Raw genomic sequence first — 18815 nt, 5'->3', positions numbered from 1 at the left:
AACGCAAACTCACTTATGGCCTCTGTTCTATAGTCACACCATGCACACTTTTATTTCCATGTCTCCTAGAACACTGATAACAACGTGTCCGCTGGAGCTGTTGACTTCTTCCATTTCAACTTTCTCCTTCAGGTTCCTAAGAGAGTGATAGCACAGGACTTGAAAAGCAACAAGAAACACAAAACATAACCGTATTAAGAATGTGGTAAGCTATGCATAGTCATATATGCGAAGAAAACCCAAAGTTTGACAACATGACAATTCCCACTCTCTCTTCGCCTGATTCTATGCCTACAGAATTATTTTCTGCTGGATTCCACAAAAATGAAGGCCCTAGAAAACCTAATTCTTTTACCCAGTCTTCCCCATCAGGCCACAGGTTATAAGAGGTGTTCCCCAAGCCATGTCATTTTCACTTTGTTCCCCATCTCCTTCTTCCTCCATTGCCACCTGATAGGCACGTCACCTGATAGGCAAGTACGTAGCCCTAATCAACGCTACATCCTCTTGAGGTAACTCAGCACTGTATATACGTTTTACCTCAATTCCTCTAGAATGTTGTCCAGGGTACAATTACTCCAACATCTATCCTTTTATATGATTAACCAATAAATCAACTAACCCAACCCAGCTATGGCGGTTCAAGTAGCTCCCAGTCCCAGTGTGAACCCACCGAGGAGAGACATGATGATCTTTACCGCTGCAGGTGCTGCAAGGAGTACTGTGTGTGGACCAAACCAACGCTGTCCCAACACCCCCCGCCTGGTGTATCTTGATGTACACTCAATCTCCAGAATTCAGCCCATGCTCTTGGTTATCTCCTGCTCCTCATGTGCAGAATTCACCTGGGAGTATTGACACTGCAACGCATGGGTCATTTCCTGACAACATAGACTCTCCCATTATGGCCAGATCACTAATTTGTGACCTGTGAATAACAGCAACCGATACTCCCATCGGTCTCCCAGTTATCACTTCATGAGGCATAAATAAATTCATGAGTCCTCATAAAATGATATCCCAACAATGCTACTAGAGTAACCCCTGCTACTACTGACACTACCCATGACGCATACCTCAAAATACTGTTCCATGCTGTAACTATAGCCTCCTTTAATTACTGTCCCTACAGCGACTGCCGTGAGAGTAACTACTGCATGGAATCTGTCGAGTGTTTGCTGGCTGTTAGAAATGGGGGAAGAGATTAATGACGTTGGAAGAATATCCAACCTAACAAAATTCTGAGCCACATATTTCTTTAAAGTTGACAATAGTGTCTGGAATGCCAACACTATCTCTGCTACTCTCACCATGATCTGGGTATGTGTAATGTTCAATTTAACTTCTTATGGGCAGGTGGGACGGTAGCATCCCACCTGGCCAACATCCAGTGAAATTGCAGAGCGCGAAATTCAAAAATACCAAATTCAAATATTTAACATTCTTGAAAATATATGTGTTACACATCAAATTATAGCTTAACTTCTTGTTAATCCAGCCACTGTGTCAGATTTCAAAAAGACTTTACAGCGAAAGAAAACCATGCGATTATCTGAGGACAGCGCCCCGCATGCAAACACATGAAAATCATATTTCAACCAGGCAGGTGCCCCACAAATGTCAGAAATAGCGATATAATTCATGCCTTACCTTTGAAGGTCTTATTCTGTTGGCACTCCAAAATGTCCCAGAAACATCACAAATGGTCCTTTTGTTCGGTAATGTCCTTCTTTATGTCCCAAAAATGTCAATTTATTTGACGCGTTTGATTCAGAAATACACCGGTTTCAACTCGCCTACAAAGTATCTAATAAGTTACCTGTAAACTTGGTCCAAACATTTCAAACAACGTTCCTAGTCCAACCTCAGGTACCCTGAAAAGTAAATAATCAATAAAATTTAAGACGGAATAAACTGTTTCCAATACCGGATAAAAACAGTGCGCTCCAGTTCAGGCGCATCAAAACACTCCACCTGGAGTGACACTTACAATGAATAGCACTACTTCTTAATTTCTCAAAAGAAAAACATCGAACAATTTCTAAAGACTGTTGACATCTAGTGGAAGCCATAGGACCTGAACCAGGTTCCTAATAATAAGGGTATCCCATAGAAAACAAATGGAAAATCCTATGACCAAAATGTTTTGGGGGTCCTCGGGATTTCGCCTGCCATATCAGTTCTGTTATACTCACAGACATTATTTTAACAGTTTTAGAAACTTTAGAGTGTTTTCTATCCATGAGTGTTTTCTATGCATATTCTAGCTTCTGGGCCTGAGTAACAGGCAGTTTACTTTGGGCACGCTTTTCATCCTGAGGTGAAAATACTGCCCCCTACCCAAGAGAGGTTAACGTGTGCACAGTTAGCTGTCCTCCCTCTCCTACGAGCTATCTCCTGTAACAATATACATAGAGTGGTATCATCCCCAGAGACTATCACCCCGACCTTAATTCATGAGGCCCCCACAGACCTCAACCCCAGTGTCACGCTTCTCGTGGGCTGAAGGAAGAGTGGACCAAGGTGCAGCGTTTAAAGTGTTCATGATTTAATCCAAAAAAACGAATCGAACAAAAACAACAAACAGGAGAACGAAAGTGAAACAGTTCTGTCTGGTGCAGACACAAAAACAGAAAACAACTACCCACAAAACACAGGTGGGAAAAGGCTACCTAAGTATGGTTCTCAATCAGAGACAACGATAGACAGCTGCCTCTGATTGAGAATCACACCCGGCCAAACACACAGAAATAGAAAACATAGAACACACAACATAGAATGCCCACCCCAACTCACGCCCTGACCAAACCAAAATAGAGACATAAAAAGGATCTCTAAGGTCAGGGCGTGACAGTACCCCCCCCCCCCCCCCCCCCCCCAAAGGTGCGGACTCCGGCCGTAAAACCTAAACCTATAGGGGAGGGTCTGGGTGGGCATCTATCCACGGTGGCAGCTCTGGTGCAGCGGGCCCCGGACAGGAGGGTGACTCTGGCAGCTCCGGACAGGAGGGCGACTCTGGCAGCTCCGGACAGGAGGGAGACTCTGGCAGCTCTGGACAGGAGGGAGACTCTGGCAGCTCCGGACAGGAGGGAGATCTGGCAGCTCCGGACAGGAGGGAGACTCTGGCAGCTCCGGACAGGAGGGAGACTCTGGCAGCTCCGGACAGGAGGGAGTCTCTGGCAGCTCTGGACAGGAGGGAGACTCTGGCAGCTCTGGACAGGAGGCCGTCTCTGGAGGCTTCGTGCCAAGTCTCACCCCTGGAGGTTTCTTGCCATGGATCATCACTGGAGGCTTCTTGCCATGGATCATCACTGGAGGCTTCGTGCCATGGATCATCACTGGAGGCTTCGTGCAATGGATCATCACTGGAGGCTTCGTGCCATGTATCATCACTGGAGGCTTCTTGCCATGGATCATCACTGGAGGCTTCTTGCCATGGATCATCACTGGAGGCTTCTTGCCATGGATCATCACTGGAGGCTTCGTGCCATGGATCATCACTGGAGGCTTCATGAAACATGTTGGTATTACAGACTCGGTCAGGGAGGTTGAAAATGTCAGTGAAAACACTTGCCAGTTGGTCAGCGCATGCTCGAAGTACACGTCCTGGTAATCCGTCTGGCCATGCGGCATTGTGAATGTTGACCTGTTTAAAGGTCTTACTCACATTGGCTACGGAGAGTGTGATCAAACAGTCGTCCGGCACAGCGGGTGCTCTCATGCATGCTTGTCTGGTATGCTCGTGTCACTGGGCAGCTCACGGCTGTGCTTTCTTTTGTAGTCCGTAATAGTTTGCAAGCCCTGCCACATCCGACGAGCGTCAGAGCCGATGTAGTAGGATTCAATCTTAGTTCTGTATTGATGCTTTGCCTGTTTGATGGTTTATCGGCGGGCATAGGGGGATTTCTTATAAGCGTCCGGGTTAGAGTCCCGCTCCTTGAAAGCGGCAGCTCTGCTCTATAGCTCAGTGCGGATGCTGCCTGTAATCCATGGCTTCTGGTTGGGGTATGTACGTACGATCGCTGTGGGGACGACGTCATCAATGCACTTATTGATGAAGCCAGTGGCTGATGTGGTGAACTCCTCAATGCCATCGGAAGAATCCTGGAACATATTCCAGTCTGTGATAGCAAAACAGTTCTGAAGCTTAGCGTCTGCGTCATCTGACCAGTTCCGTATTGAGCGAGTCACTGGTACTTCCTGCTTTAGTTTTTCCTTGTAAGCAGGAATCAGAAGGAATTGTGTCAAACAATTCACATGCAATCCTTAAATCTCAAACAACCATATTGTACTTGCTCATTAATTCAATGGTTGTTGGTTTGTTGGAAGGACCCATAATGACATCTGTTTCAGGGGCTTTAGTATTAGGACTGAAAAGGCATACAATGGTAACAAAGCCCTTAAAGGGATTTAATGATATGAGAGCATTACCATTAGCAGTATGGCCACCATCTGGGAAAGCTTGTTAGAGAAAAGTGATGTTGACATGTATCTGTGGAGGCTTATGCGTTTTACATTGACAACAACAAACCTGAGATTAAATGGTGTTGTCTTGCAAAACATTAGACAGTCTAGTTAGCATTTGGGCTATAGGTTTGTTCTGTGCTCCTTCTGCGAAATAGATGCAATCTGGGTAAGAAAATAAACATAAAATCAGATTGTTCTTTTAAAATAAGTTCCCCTTCCCATGTTGAAAAGTAAGGATAATAGCTGAAACAAGTGTTAACTCAATTTCCTAATTTGTCATTTGACTGCATAGTAACTTGGCAGCTCATTGAGGCAAAACTATTTCTGATTTGCAAATCGACCCGAAGCCCCTATTCCTTAGCCACTAGATCTTAGAGATTTAGATATGGCGGTATTTCTCACCCAGCGAATTAGAAGAGAAGATCAAATCAAATCAAATTTATTAATAAAGCCCTTCTTACATCAGCTGATATCGCAAAGTGCTGTACAGAAACCCAGCCTAAAACCCCAAACAGCAAGCAATGCAGGTGTAGAAGCACGGTGGCTAGGAAAAACACCCTAGAAAGGCCAGAACCTAGGAAGAAACCTAGAGAGGAACCAGACTATGAGGGGTGGCTAGTCCTCTTCTGGCTGTGCCGGGTGGAGATTATAACAGAACATGGCCAAGATGATCAAATGTTCATAGATGACCAGCAAGGTCAAATAATAATAATCACAGTGGTTGTCGAGAGTGCAACTGTCACGTTCCTGACCTGTTTTCTGTTGTTTTGTATGTGTGTGATGGTCAGGGCGTGAGTTTTGGGTGGGCAGTCTATGTTTGCTGTTTCTATGTTGGTTTTGGGTTGCCTGGTATGGCTCTTAATTAGAGGCAGGTGTTTTGCGTTTTCCTCTAATTGAGAGTCATATTAAGGTAGGTTGTTCTCACTGTTTGTTTGTGGGTGATTGTCGCTGTGTCTGTGTTTGTTGCACCACACGGTACTGTCTCGTCTCGGTCGTTCCTGTTCATGTGTTCTTCGTTTCATGTAAGTTCGTAGTTTAGGTCTGTCTAGTTCGTTTTGTTATTTTGTATATTTAGTCAAGTGTATTTCGTGTCTGTCTTCGTCTTACATTAAAGTATTATGTATTCATCACCCGCTGCGCCTTGGTCTACTCACTCACCGAAAGAGAGCCGTTACAGAATCACCCACCAAACCCAGATCAAGCAGCGGGTTAACGGACAGCCACGACAGCAGCAGTGGGAGAAGGAGGATTGGACATGGGAAGAGATCCTGGACGGTAAAGGACCCTGGGCAGAGCCAGTGGAGTGTCGCCGCCCCAAAGCGGAGCTGGAGGCAGCGAAAGCGGAGAGGCGACGTTATGAGGAGGCAGCACGGAAGCAAGGCTGGAGGCCCGTGAGTAACACCCAAAAATTTATTGGGGGGGGGCTAAAGGGGAGTGTGGCGAAGCCGGGTTGGATACCTGAGCCAACTCCCCGGGCTTGCCGTGGAGTAAGAGGGCGTCGTACTGGTCAGACACCGTGTTATGCGGTAAAGCGCACGGTGTCCCCAGTACGCGTGCTTAGCCCAGTGCGGGCTATTCCACCTTGCCGCACTGGGAGGGCTAGGTTGGGCATCGAGCCGAGTGCCATGAAGCCGGCCCAACGTATCTGGTCTCCAGTACGTCTCCTCGGGCCGGCGTACATGGCACCAGCCTTACAGGTGGTGTCCCCGGTTCGCCTGCATAGCCCAGTGCGGGCTATTCCACCTCGCCGCACTGGCAGGGCTACGGGGACCATTCAACCTGGTAAGGTTGGGGAGGCTCGGTGCTCAAGAGCACGTGTCCTCCTTCACGGTCCGGTATATCCGGCGCCACCTTCCCGCCCCAGCCTAGTACCACCAGTGCCGACACCACGCACCAGGCTTCCAGTGCATCTCCAGAGCCCTGTTCCTCCTCCACGCACTCTCCCTATGGTGCGTGTCTCCAGCCCAGTGCCTCCAGTTCCGGTACCGCGCACCAGGCTGTCTCTCCGTCTCCTCCCTACAGAACTGCCCGTCTGCCCAGCGGCGCCTGAACTGCCCGTCTGCCCAGCGGCACCTGAACTGCCCGTCTGCCCAGCGGCACCTGAACTGCCCGTCTGCCCAGAGGCGCCTGAACTGCCCGTCTGCCCGGCGGCGCCTGAACTGCCCGTCTGCCCAACGGCGCCTGAACTGCCCGTCTGTCATGAGCCTGCAAAGCTGCCCGTCTGTCATGAGCCTGCAAAGCTGCCCGTCTGCCATGAGCCTGCAAAGCCGCCCGTCTGCCATGAGCCTGCAAAGCCGCCCGTCTGCCAAGAGCCTACAGAGCCTTCCGCCAGACCGGATCAGCCAGAGCCTTCCGCCAGACCGGATCAGCCAGAGCCTTCCGCCAGACCGGATCAGCCAGAGCCTTCCGCCAGACCGGATCAGCCAGAGCCTTCCGCCAGACCGGATCAGCCAGAGCCTTCCGCCAGACCGGATCAGCCAGAGCCATCCGCCAGACCGGACCAGCCTTCAGAGCCGTCCAGTCAGGACCCGCCAGAGTCCCTCAGCCAGGACCCGCCAGAGTCCCTCAGCCCGGACCCGCCGGAGTCCCTCAGCCCGGACCCGCCGGAGTCCCTCAGCCCGGACCCGCCAGAGTCCCTCAGCCCGGACCCGCCAGAGTCCCTCAGCCCGGACCCGCCAGAGTCCCTCAGCCCGGACCCGCCAGAGTCCCTCAGCCCGGACCCGCCAGAGTCCCTCAGCCCGGACCCGCCAGAGTCCCTCAGCCCGGACCCGCCAGAGTCCCTCAGCCCGGACCCGCCAGAGTCCCTCAGCCCGGACCCGCCAGAGTCCCTCAGCCCGGACCTGCCAGAGTCCCTCAGCCCGAAGCTGCTGCCCCTTATCCCGGAGCTGCTGCCCCTTATCCCGATGCTGCCCCTTCATCTAGGTGGGTTTAGTTGGAGGGTGGTCATTGGGAGGGGGATACAGAAGCGGGGAGTGACTATGGTGGTGTGGGGACAGCTTCCGGAGCCTGAGCCACCACCGTGGTCAGTTGCCCACCCAGACCCTCCCCTGGACTTTGTGCTGGCGCGCCGGCGTTCGCACCTTGAGGGGGGGGTTCTGTCACGTTCCTGACCTGTTTTCTGTTGTTTTGTATGTGTGTGATGGTCAGGGCGTGAGTTTTGGGTGGGCAGTCTATGTTTGCTGTTTCTATGTTGGTTTTGGGTTGCGTGTCTGTCTTTCGTGTCTGTCTTCGTCTTACATTAAAGTATTATGTATTCATCACCCGCTGCGCCTTGGTCTACTCACTCACCGAAAGAGAGCCGTTACAGCAACAGGTTAGCACCTCAGGAGTAAATGTCAGTTGGCTTTTCATAGCCGATCATTCAGAGTATCTCTACCGCTCCTGCTGTCTCTAGAAAGTTGAAAACAGCAGGTCTGGGACAGGTAGCACGTCCGGTGAACAGGTCAGGGTTCCATAGCCGCAGGCAGAACAGTTGAAACTGGAGCAGCAGCACGGCCAGGTGGACTGGGGACATCAAGGAGTCATCAGGCCAGGTAGTCCTGAGGCATGGTCCTAGGGCTCAGGTCCTCCGAAAGAGAGAAAGAAAGAAAGAATTAGAGAGTGCATACTTAAATTCACACAGGACACCAGATAAGACAGGAGAAATACTCCAGATATAACAGACTGACCCTAGCCCCCGACACATAAACTACTGCAGCATAAATACTGGAGGCTGAGACAGGAGGGGTCGGGAGACACTGTGATCCCGTCCGACTATACCCCCGGACAGGGACAAACAGGCAGGATGTAACCCCACCCACTTTTCCAAAGCACAGCCCCTACACCACTAGAGGGATATCTTCAACCACCAACTTACCATCCTGAGACAAGGCCGAGTATACCCCACAAAGATCTCCGCCACGGTACAACCCAAGGGGGGGCGCCAACCCAGACAGGAAGATCACGTCAGTGACTCAACCCACTCAAATGACGCACCCCTCCGAGGGACGGCATTGAAGAGCATCAGTAAGCCAGTGACTCAGCCCCTGTAACAGGGTTAGAGGCAGAGAATCCCAGTGTGAATCCCCTTCACACTCCTGGGCCAGACTACACTCAATCATAGGACCTACTGAAGAGATGAGTCTTCAATAAAGACTTAAAAGTTGAGACCGAGTCTGCGTCTCTCACATGGGTAGGCAGACCCAGAAAAAGCCCTGCCTATTTTCAATATACCAGGGAGCTAGTTTCTTATGACAAATGTTTTTGGTTTTTAAGGGTGCGACTGCATCTAGGGTATTGTGCAAGGTTAAATTGAGTTCCTCAGTTAGATGGTTAACTGATTTTTGTACTCTGACGTCCTTGGGTAGGCGGAGGGAGCCTGGAAGGGCATCTAGGAATCTTTGGGTTGTCCGAGAATTTATAGCACAACTTTTGATGATCCTTGGTTGGGGTCTGAGCAGATTAATATGATTGCAAACGTAATAAAATGGTGGTCCGATAGTCCAGGATTATGAGGAAAAACATTAAGATCCACAACATTTATTCCACGGGACAAAACTAGGTTCAGAGTATGACTGTGGCAGTGAGTAGGTCCGGAGACATGTTGGACAAAACCCACTGAGTCGATGATGGCTCCGAAAGCCTTTTGGATTGGGTCGTGGACTTTTCCATGTGAATATTAAAGTCACCAAAAATTAGAATATTATCTGCCATGACTACAAGGTCCGATAGGACTTCAGGGAACTCAGTGAGGAACGCTGTATATGCCCCAGGAGGCCTGTAAACAGTAGCTATAAAAAGTGATTGAGTAGGCTGCATAGATTTCATGACTAGAAGCTCAAAAGACGAAAACGTCAGGTTCTTTTTGTAAATTGAATTTTGCTATCATAAATGTTAGCAACACCTCAGCCTTTGCGGGATGCGTGGGGGATATGGTCATTAGTGTAACTGGAGGTGAGGCCTCATTTAACACAGTAAATTCATCAGGCTTAAGCTATGTTTCAGTCAGGCCAATCACATCAAGATTATGATCAGTGATTAGTTCATTGACTATAACTGCCTTGGAAGTGAGGGATCTAACATTAAGTAGCCCTCTTTTGAGATGTGAGGTATCACAATCTCTTTCAATTATGGCAGGAATGGAGGAGGTCTTTATTCCAGTGAGATTGCTAAGGCGAACACCGCCATGTTCAGTTTTGCCCAACCTAGGTCGAGGCACAGACATGGTCTCAATGGGGATAGCTGAGCTGACTACACTGACTGTGCTAGTGGCAGACTCCACTAAGCTGGCAGGCTGGCTAACAGCCTGCTGCCTGGCCTGCACCCTATCTCATTGTGGAGCTCGGGGAGTTAGAGCCCTGTCTATGTTCGTAGATAAGATGAGAGCACCCCTCCAGTTAGGATAGAGTCCGTCACTCCTCAACAGGCCAGGCTTGGTCCTGTTTGTGGGTGAGTCCCAGAAAGAGGGCCAATTATCTACAAATTCTATATTTTGGGAGGGGCAGAAAACTGTTTTCAACCAGCGATTGAGTTGTGAGAGTCTCAATTACTATAATGCATAGATATCTATCCAACTCTCAGATCTACGAGGGTGCTTAGGATGTAGGGGTTAGGGGTCGATTTGGAATTCAGCACACATACGTTTGCTAATAAGTCTAAAAACAGAAGACATCTCTATTCACCTTTACCTGACAATGCAGTCAGTAGTGAACCTGCTCCAATAGACTGATGTACAGTATACTCTACAATAGAGACCATGAACTTGCCCTTCTGTGGCATTGAAAAGTCTAGTAAATCTATATAATGATGGCTATAGTTCACTTTCTCAGGGCAGGTTCAAACCACTTCCTGTCAAAACCAATTTCAGCACGACTTCAGCAAAGTCATTCAAAGGAGTTGTAGTTTCATTTGAACGATACAATCAATCGGAACTCCACTCTATTGGAGTGAAGCTAGATCATTTTGACCCTATTGAGGCTAGTGCTTGTGTTCACAAAGCTTCCTGTTCAGAAGACAGAGGCACAAAGACACAAAAAGGCACTCGGCTCCCAATCCAATGGACTTTTCTTGTCGGCAACGCTATGGAATCGATGGCTTAGCTTGTTAGGGACATGTGGATTTGCAATTATTCCTGACTCTCTGTGTATCACTTCCCAGCTCGTCCCATGGTTAATCTCCCTGCTGAGCGGTGTTCTGTTGTGTCTCATCCAGAACTGGCAGATTAAATGGCTGTGTAATCGGCATTTTTAGGGGCTTGTTTATTAGCCAGGGGACGTGTTGGTACTGTGGCGTCTCAGGATGCCAGCAAAGTCTGAGAATGACTCAATAGGACAAGCCCTTTGGAAATGATATTACCTGAATCTCCTAAAACTGGGACTACACATGAAGGGGAATGGTTCTGGGTCTGTGGTATTGGAGCTTCATGTCAAATAGTGAAATTACTGTATTCTAAGGCTGCATGATGCAACTCTAATGATAATTTGAAAAAAGTTGCATGAAAGGCATTAGCTCTGCTTTGTTTTTTTTGCGCAGGCTGTACACACTTCATCAGTCTCTCATTCACATTTTGACAATCACTTGATAATATGTCGAATTTCCCGGCGGCATCCCCTTTGTGTGGCCGTAATGCCCCCTAAAAAATTCCATGCCTTTTGCGCCCAGTGGCCATTGTGCCCTTGGGTTGAATATAATAATTATAATTCCCTTCTCCTGGCTGCGTGCCGAAGCACCTCTCACTCACATGAGACATCCAGGACGCAACTGCACACGTCCTTATCCAATTCCGAGGAGCGTATTGAAGATATGGAAAGAATTGTCCACATTTACTTTTCGTCAGCCAACAAGATGAGTCTGCCTAACAAACAGCAAAAGCACTAGCCTATGTCAATCCACTATCCCCCATAGTACAAACGTTGACCTATTCTATTCTGTGTGAGAAATAAATATTCCAAACACAGTCTGGGACAGTTTATGGCAACCACTAGCATCAAAAAACTGTTTTAAGCAATGAGCCTGACGCAACAGATGAGAATGTTTAGCTTAAAATGTTGCTAAACTATTATGCTATTTCTTTACATTATAAGCGCAGCAATGCGCACAGGGCAGTAGGCTAAAGCGCAAGTGTTCCATTAGCAGGAAAACACCTTTCTCAAAAGTGACAACTAATGTGATGATGCATGTAATGCTTTAAGGTGCATTTTTATGATGAAAATGATCTTCCCCAAACTTTAAACTCATGCGCTGTGTATGGTCGCCAGTTTGGCTCTACACCCGTTATAAAGCAGATTAATGTGCTTAATTTTAATGAACTATTTGGACACTTTAGTTGTGATACTAACCTTAACAAAACATATAGGCCTATGAGCTAGGCTACATGAGGTGTCTTGAAAAAGTCGCAAAAAAAGCATGCGCTGTTTCATTCTTAAGCTGGGCATCACTCACAAGTGATAGGCTAATATTGTCACCCATTACACTAATCTTTATTTAATTTTGTCTTTACATATACTCAATAATATACAGTGGCTTGCAAAAGTATTCACCCCTCTTGGAATCCTATTTTGTTGCCTTACAACCTGGAATTGAAATTGATTTTGGGGGGGGTTGTATCATTTGACTTACACAACATGCCTACCACTTTGAAGATGCAAAATATTTTTTTTGTGTGTGAAACAAACAAGAAATAAGACAAGGAAAACAGAAAACTTCAGCGTGCATAACTATTCACCCCCCTCAAAATCAATACTTTGTAGAGCCACCTTTTGCGGAAATTACAGCTGCAAGTCTCTTGGGGTATGTCTCTATAAGCTTGGCACATCTAGCCACTGTGGCAAAACTGCTCCAGCTCCTTCAAGTTGGATGGGTTCCGCTGGTTTACAGCAATCTTTAAGTCATACCACAAATTCTCAATTGGATTGAGGTCTGGGCTTTGACCAGGCCATTCCAAGACATTTAAATGTTTCCCCTTAAACCACTCAAGTGTTGCTTTAGCAGTGTGCTTAGGGTCATTGTCCTGCTGGAAGTTGAACCTCCATCCCAGTCTCAAATCTCTGGAAGACGGAAACAGGTTTCCCTCAAGAATTTCCCTGTATTTAGTGCCATTCATCATTCCTTCAAATCTGACCAGTTTCCCAGTCCCTGTCGATGAAAAGCATCCCCACAGCATGATGCTTCCACCACCATGCTTCACTGTGGGAATGTTGTTCTCGGGGTGATGAGAGGTGTTGGGTTTGCGCCAGACATAGCGTTTTCCTTTATGGCCAAAAAGCTAAATTTTAGTCTCATCTGACCAGAGTACCTTTTTCCATATGTTTGGGGAGTCTCCCACATACCTTTTGGTGAACACCAAACGTGTTTGCTTATTTTTTTCTTTAAGCAATGGCTTTTTTCTGGCCACTCTTCCGTAAAGCCCAGCTCTGTGGAGTGTACGGCTTAAAGTGGTCCTATGGACAGATACTCCAATCTCCGCTGTGAAGCTTTGCAGCTCCTTCAGGGTTATCTTTGGTCTCTTTGTTGCCTCTCTGATTTAATGCCCTCCTTGCATGGTCCGTGAGTTTAGGTAGGCGGCCCTCTCTTGGCAGGTTTGTTGTGGTGCATATTCTTTCCTTTTTTTTATGGATGGATTTAATGGTGCTCCGTGGGATATTCAAAGTTTCAGATGTTTTTTTATAACCCAATCCTGACCTGTACTTCTCCACAACTTTGTCCCTGACCTGTTTGGAGAGCACCTCGGTCTTCATGGTGCCGCTTGCTTGGTGGTGCCCCTTGCTTAGTTGTGTTGCTGTCACGCCCTGGCCTTAGTTATCTTTGTTTTCTTTATTATTTTAGTTAGGTCAGGGTGTGACATGGGGGATGTTTGTGTGTTTTTGTCTAGTCTAGGGTGTTTGTATTGTATAGGGGGTTTTGTAGAGTTCATGGGGTTGTGTTCAGTGTAGGTGTTTATGTATGTCTTTGGTTGCCTGGATTGGTTCTCAATCAGAGACAGCTGTCTATCGTTGTCTCTGATTGGGAGCCATATTTAAGGCAGCCATAGGCATTCGGTAGGTTGTGGGTGATTGTGTATGTTTGACGTTAGTAGCTTGTGTCTGCACTTTCGTTTGTTAGCTTCACGGTCGTTTGTTGTTTTGTCTAGTTTGTATTAGTGTTCGTTTCATCTTCAAATAAATAGAAGATGTATTTATATCACGCTGCGCCTTGGTCCTCTCTTTCACCTAAAGACGATCGTGACAGTTGCACACTCTGGGGCTTTTCAGAACATGTGTATATATACTGAGATCATGTGACACTTGCACACAGGTGGACTTTATTTAACTAATTGTGACATCTGAAGGTAATTGGTTGCACCAGATCTTATTTAGGAGCTTCATAGCAAAGGGGGTGAATACATATGCACGCACCACCTTTCCGTTTTGAATTTTTTGAAACAAGTTATTTTTTTCATTTCACTTCACCAATTTGGACTATTTTGTGTATGTCCATTACATGAAATCCAAATAAAAATACATTTAAATGATAGGTTGTAATGCAACAAAATAGGAAAAATGCTAAGGGGGATGAATGCTTTTGCAAGGCGCTGTTTGTGTGAAATGGACCATTATCAGCCACCTGTTTTGAAACAGGGTCAGCGGGGAAAATACATGTCACCTCTGCACTTAAATAGCGAATTTTGACGCTTTTCCTGTGGTTCATTTTCATGCCAGGCAGTTAGGTTATACTCCTGTTGTAAAGAGAAGCAATGAGCTTAATATTAGAAAGTTGAGAAATAAATATAGTAGGCTTAGCTGAATATGAAACCCATGTAGGACTTCTCTTCCAGCAAATTGATGTTAGGGGTTTTGCAGCACCATATTTCTAATAATGGACTGTCTAGCTACCACAAATCAAATGTATTCTTCACATGCTTTGTAAACAACAGGTGTAGATTAACATTGAAATGCTTACGGGCCCTTCCCAACAATGCAGAGAGAAAGGAAATAGAGAAATTATAGAAAAGTAATAACACGTAATAATACAAGTAATAATAAATACACAATGAGTAACAATAACTTGGTTATATACATGGGGTAGTAGTACTGAGTCAATGTGCAGGGGTACGAGGTAATTGAGGAAGATATGTACATGTAGCTAGGAATAAAGTGACAGGATAGATAATAAACTGTAGCAGCAGCATATGTGATGAGTAAAAAAAGTTAGTGCAAATAGGGTCAATGCAGATAGTCCAGGTAGCTATTTGGTTAACTATTTTACTAGCTATAGTATTTTGCAGTCTTATGCCTTGGGGATAGAAGATGCTCATGGTCCTGTTGGTTCCAGACTTCTACCGCCATGCGGTAGAATGAGAACAGTCTATGGCTTGGATGGCTGGAGTCTTTGACAGTTTTTAGGGCCTTCTTCTGACACCGCCTCGTATAAAGGTCTGGATGGCAGGGAGCTCGGCCCCAGTGATGTACTGGGCCGTACGCACTACACTTTGTTGCGCCTTGCGGCCGGATGCCAAGCAGTTTCCATACCAAGCGGTGATGCCGCCAATGAAGATGCTCTCACTGGTGCAGCTATAGAATATTTTGAGGATCTGAGGGCTCATGCCAAATCTTTCCAGCTCCTGAGGGGAAGAGGCGTTTTCATGCTCTCTTCACGACTGTGTTGGTGTGTGTGGACCATGATGAATCTTTAGTAAACCCACTTAACTAGGAGTCCTACTCTAGCTCTTCATTTCTTAATACCAGCTCTCTGGGAAGGCTTTGGTTTATGAGCTAACGTCACTGTGATGCAGTCTGTAGACTTATAACATGAATGTCATTGCTCCAACGATTGTATGTGTAATCCCCATCAATCCGTGTGTCCTTTGGGACTGACAATACCAACCGAACGTCTTCCCAAAGTCCTCCTTTAGTAGTATCCAAACATAAACTTGACGATTCTCTTATAAACAAAGCATGAATTTAGTCCTGAAGTCTGTGTCAAAATTCTCATTTGGATCTCTGTTAGCTGTTCCAGTGGGTGGAGCATTTATTTGTGGCTGCTAAATCATGACGTAGTCATGTGACCACTGTGTCACTAGGAGGCAAAGCGATTACAGTTGTACATTTACATTTTAGTCATTTAGCAGATGCTCTTATCCACAGCAACTTAGAGTTAGTGCATTCCAGGGCTCTACGGTGCTACCATTTTGGTCGGATATGCTCCTACATATTTTACTGTAGTACCTGGAATTTTGGTTTGGCCCCTAAGTGGGAAAAAACTATACTACAGTATGCTACAAAATTCTATAGTAAGCACTACACAATCAAGGAACACGACAGTGTGTAGTATAGAATGTTCCAGTGTACTACACAATTATATCGTAACTACTACACATGATCAAGGGATAGTACAGTGTGTAGTATAGTATTCTACCCAGCCAACAGAGAGTTGCAGAGGGCAGGTAGTTGCAGTTCAACTCTTACCCTACGAGGTCCGGAGCCTGCTGGTTTTCTGTTCTACCTGATAATTGCACCCACCTGGTATCCCAGGTCTAAATCAGTCCCTGCTGAGAAGGGAACAATGAAAAAACCCAGTGGAACTGGCTTGGAGGTCCAGAGTTGAGTTGGAGGGTTGTAGACCATGAACCTGTTTGCAGAGATTGAAAGTATGGGTTCTTTGCACTCTGAAAAGGGGACATCGTAGAGTTGTCAACTGTGATGGAGAGGTTTGGAGCGGGCAGGCCAAATAGCAGCTCCGTCCTGTCGAGATTGAGCTTGAGGTGGTGGGCCGACATCCAAGCTGAGAGGTCTGCCAGGCACGCAGAGATGCATGTCGCCACCTGGGTGTCAGAAGGGGGGAAGGAGAAAAGTAGTTGAGTGTCATTTGCATAGCAGCCGAAGTTCAATTTATTTGGGGTGACACAGAAAACTGTCCATACCGTCATCTCTGGCAGCTGATCAAAACAAACCAACAGGATGTAGCCTAGCGTATAGCTACAGTATTACACAAAAAACGAAAGGGAATGTTTTCTCCGAAACCGGAGGCAACAATTACATAGTGAAGAGGAGCTCAGCCACGAGGCTGCTGCACTTGTCACGTGCTGATCAAAATATGTGTAACGATGTGCGCTGAGAGTCGGGAAGCAAGCTCAGGGAGTGAGTGTTTTAATAAAATAAACGGAACATAATACAAAACAAGAAACACTAACAGCACACAGACATGAAACTGAAACAGAAACAATAACGCCTGGGGAAGAGACCAAAGAGAGTGACATATATAGGGAAGGTAATCAGGGAGGGGATGGACTCCAGGTGGGTCTGAAGATGCGCAGGTGCGCGTAACGATGGTGACAGGTGTGCGCCATAACTAGCAGCCTGGTGACCTAGAGGCCGGAGAGGGAGCACACATGACAATATGGTATTTGGAATGTGGGCATCATTGTTGCTGTCACTCTGTTCTTCGTCTCTCAGTAAATAATGTCTTTGTTGACCACAAACTAAATAGTAAGCCATTGCAAACCAAAATAGATTCAACACAAACTGAGAGGAAGTTTTATGAACACAATAATTCCTAATCCTGATTTATAGCAGACTCAGAATCAGACAAGAGATTAGGCAACTTCTGTCACCCAGACAGATAGGAATAATGCCTTCATCTCATACTTATGCTGTGGTCATGTTTGATTTGGGTTAGTAACACTTAATTTCAACCCACCAAGACCCATCTTCTAAATGCAGTCATAAATATGTAATATGACACCTAAAAGCCATAGGCACCAATAATTATTCCGCGACAAATCATTAAACCATTGCACTGACATGCATAAGAGCAAATAGTTAGTAGTTGCCATGTTTATACCTCTGCAGACATAATAATGTTTGTTTGGATGTTCTTTGCAATCCCACCTGGCTTGTTATGTCTGCTGATGGGGTTTGTTATGTCTGCTTCCGGTAGCATCAAAGTCTTTTGAAGTTGACGACAAGGAGCTGAAGTAGTGTTACTGCATGTGAGATGGTCTCTTACTAAAAGCTGCATAATGAACTCTGGTGATTCCCTGAACCACACACTGGCCCATGTAGCTCCTCCCTAAATATGAGTCCCACCCATTTCATATTATACATTTCAACAATTGCTGACGACGTTGGCTCTGCTCATTCATATCATCCTGTCATGCGTATACAGTGTAAAGCATTATATAAAAAGTAGAAAGCGTTACAATGAAGGGCTCGAGTATTGAGTCCCTCACAGGTTTCCTCAGGTGACACAGTCAGTACGTGCTCTATCTCCCTCTCTTAACGTTCCCATACAACTGTGTCGAGGGATTCACTCGGCCTCAAACTACCTCGTCCTCGAATTTTCCAGCCTGCCCACATCAGATAAACCACTTAAACAATTAGTCTTATCTGCCCTCCTCAGAGAGAGTGAGCCTTACTTCATTATGACCCGATAAGAGAGTAATATGGCACGGTCGAGCAGACTGTTGTGAACCCAGACAGACAGCTGTGTTCACAAGAAACATTAACCGTCGTCCACCCCCATCCTCTCACATGCTAGTTATTACACACACCTCTCTCTCTTTCTGTCCTCTGGGTTATATCTCTTTCTGTCTGTGTTGGCCTGCCTCTCTCTGTGTATGTCTCTCTCTGTATATGTCTCTCTCTGTGTATCTCTCTCTCTCTGTGTATCTCTCTCTCTCTCTCTCTCTCTCTCTCTCTCTCTCTCTCTCTCTCTCTCTCTCTCTCTCCCTACATAGACATTAAGGAAGTACACCACGGCTAATTAAATATTATTACTGTTGAAGCCATATTTTTTCTCAGACACACACATATTAATGACTTGATTTATTTTAATCTCATAAATGTCTCTCTAGTTTTCCCTCACTACTCACTCTCTCTTAAACACACGTAAATCACTCAGTTTCTCTCTCAGATACACACTCTTCCCCTGTCATATACACAGACACACACACACACACACACACTCCATTTACCTTGCTGCCATACTCTGGGTTCTTTAGTAAATGTCTGCCTACAGTTGATCTTTATTGTTCCATGTCCTAACGGTGCATCTGATCACATCTCCACTCAAAGCCAAACAGACAGATTGATGTGCTTGACGGGAGGATGTGCCTTGTCGATCGCTTGTTGACTCTTTCGTTGACAGCCCACTGGGTTGTTATTCTATCGAACTTCCAGTCATGAACATTAGAATATTCAAATCTAAATTCACTGTTGTCCTTATCAACTAACAAGGTCCTCTATAGACAACTTGATTTTTTCCCCCCATTTGTGTTTCACCTGAAAAACATGTGAAATATCCTGTCAAGTAGGGTGTACCATATTGAATGTTACACAATACTAACATCCCATTTCCCCTCTCTGTTCTCTTCTCTCTACATCTCCCTCTCTTTA

General features: G+C 46.2%; 1 protein-coding gene across 5 annotated transcripts in view; it reads left to right on the top strand.

The window, feature by feature from the left end:
- Positions 1-18815, top strand: part of LOC139565607 (solute carrier family 12 member 5-like) — a 298108-nt gene that overhangs the window by 222094 nt on the left and 57199 nt on the right. The gene's annotated exons all lie outside the window — the stretch shown is intronic.

This window comes from Salvelinus alpinus, chromosome 2, assembly GCF_045679555.1.
Source record: "Salvelinus alpinus chromosome 2, SLU_Salpinus.1, whole genome shotgun sequence".
Lineage (NCBI taxonomy): Eukaryota > Metazoa > Chordata > Actinopteri > Salmoniformes > Salmonidae > Salvelinus > Salvelinus alpinus.
The sequence above is the reverse complement of the archived record's forward strand: the minus strand, read 5'-3'. Positions and strand labels throughout refer to the sequence as shown.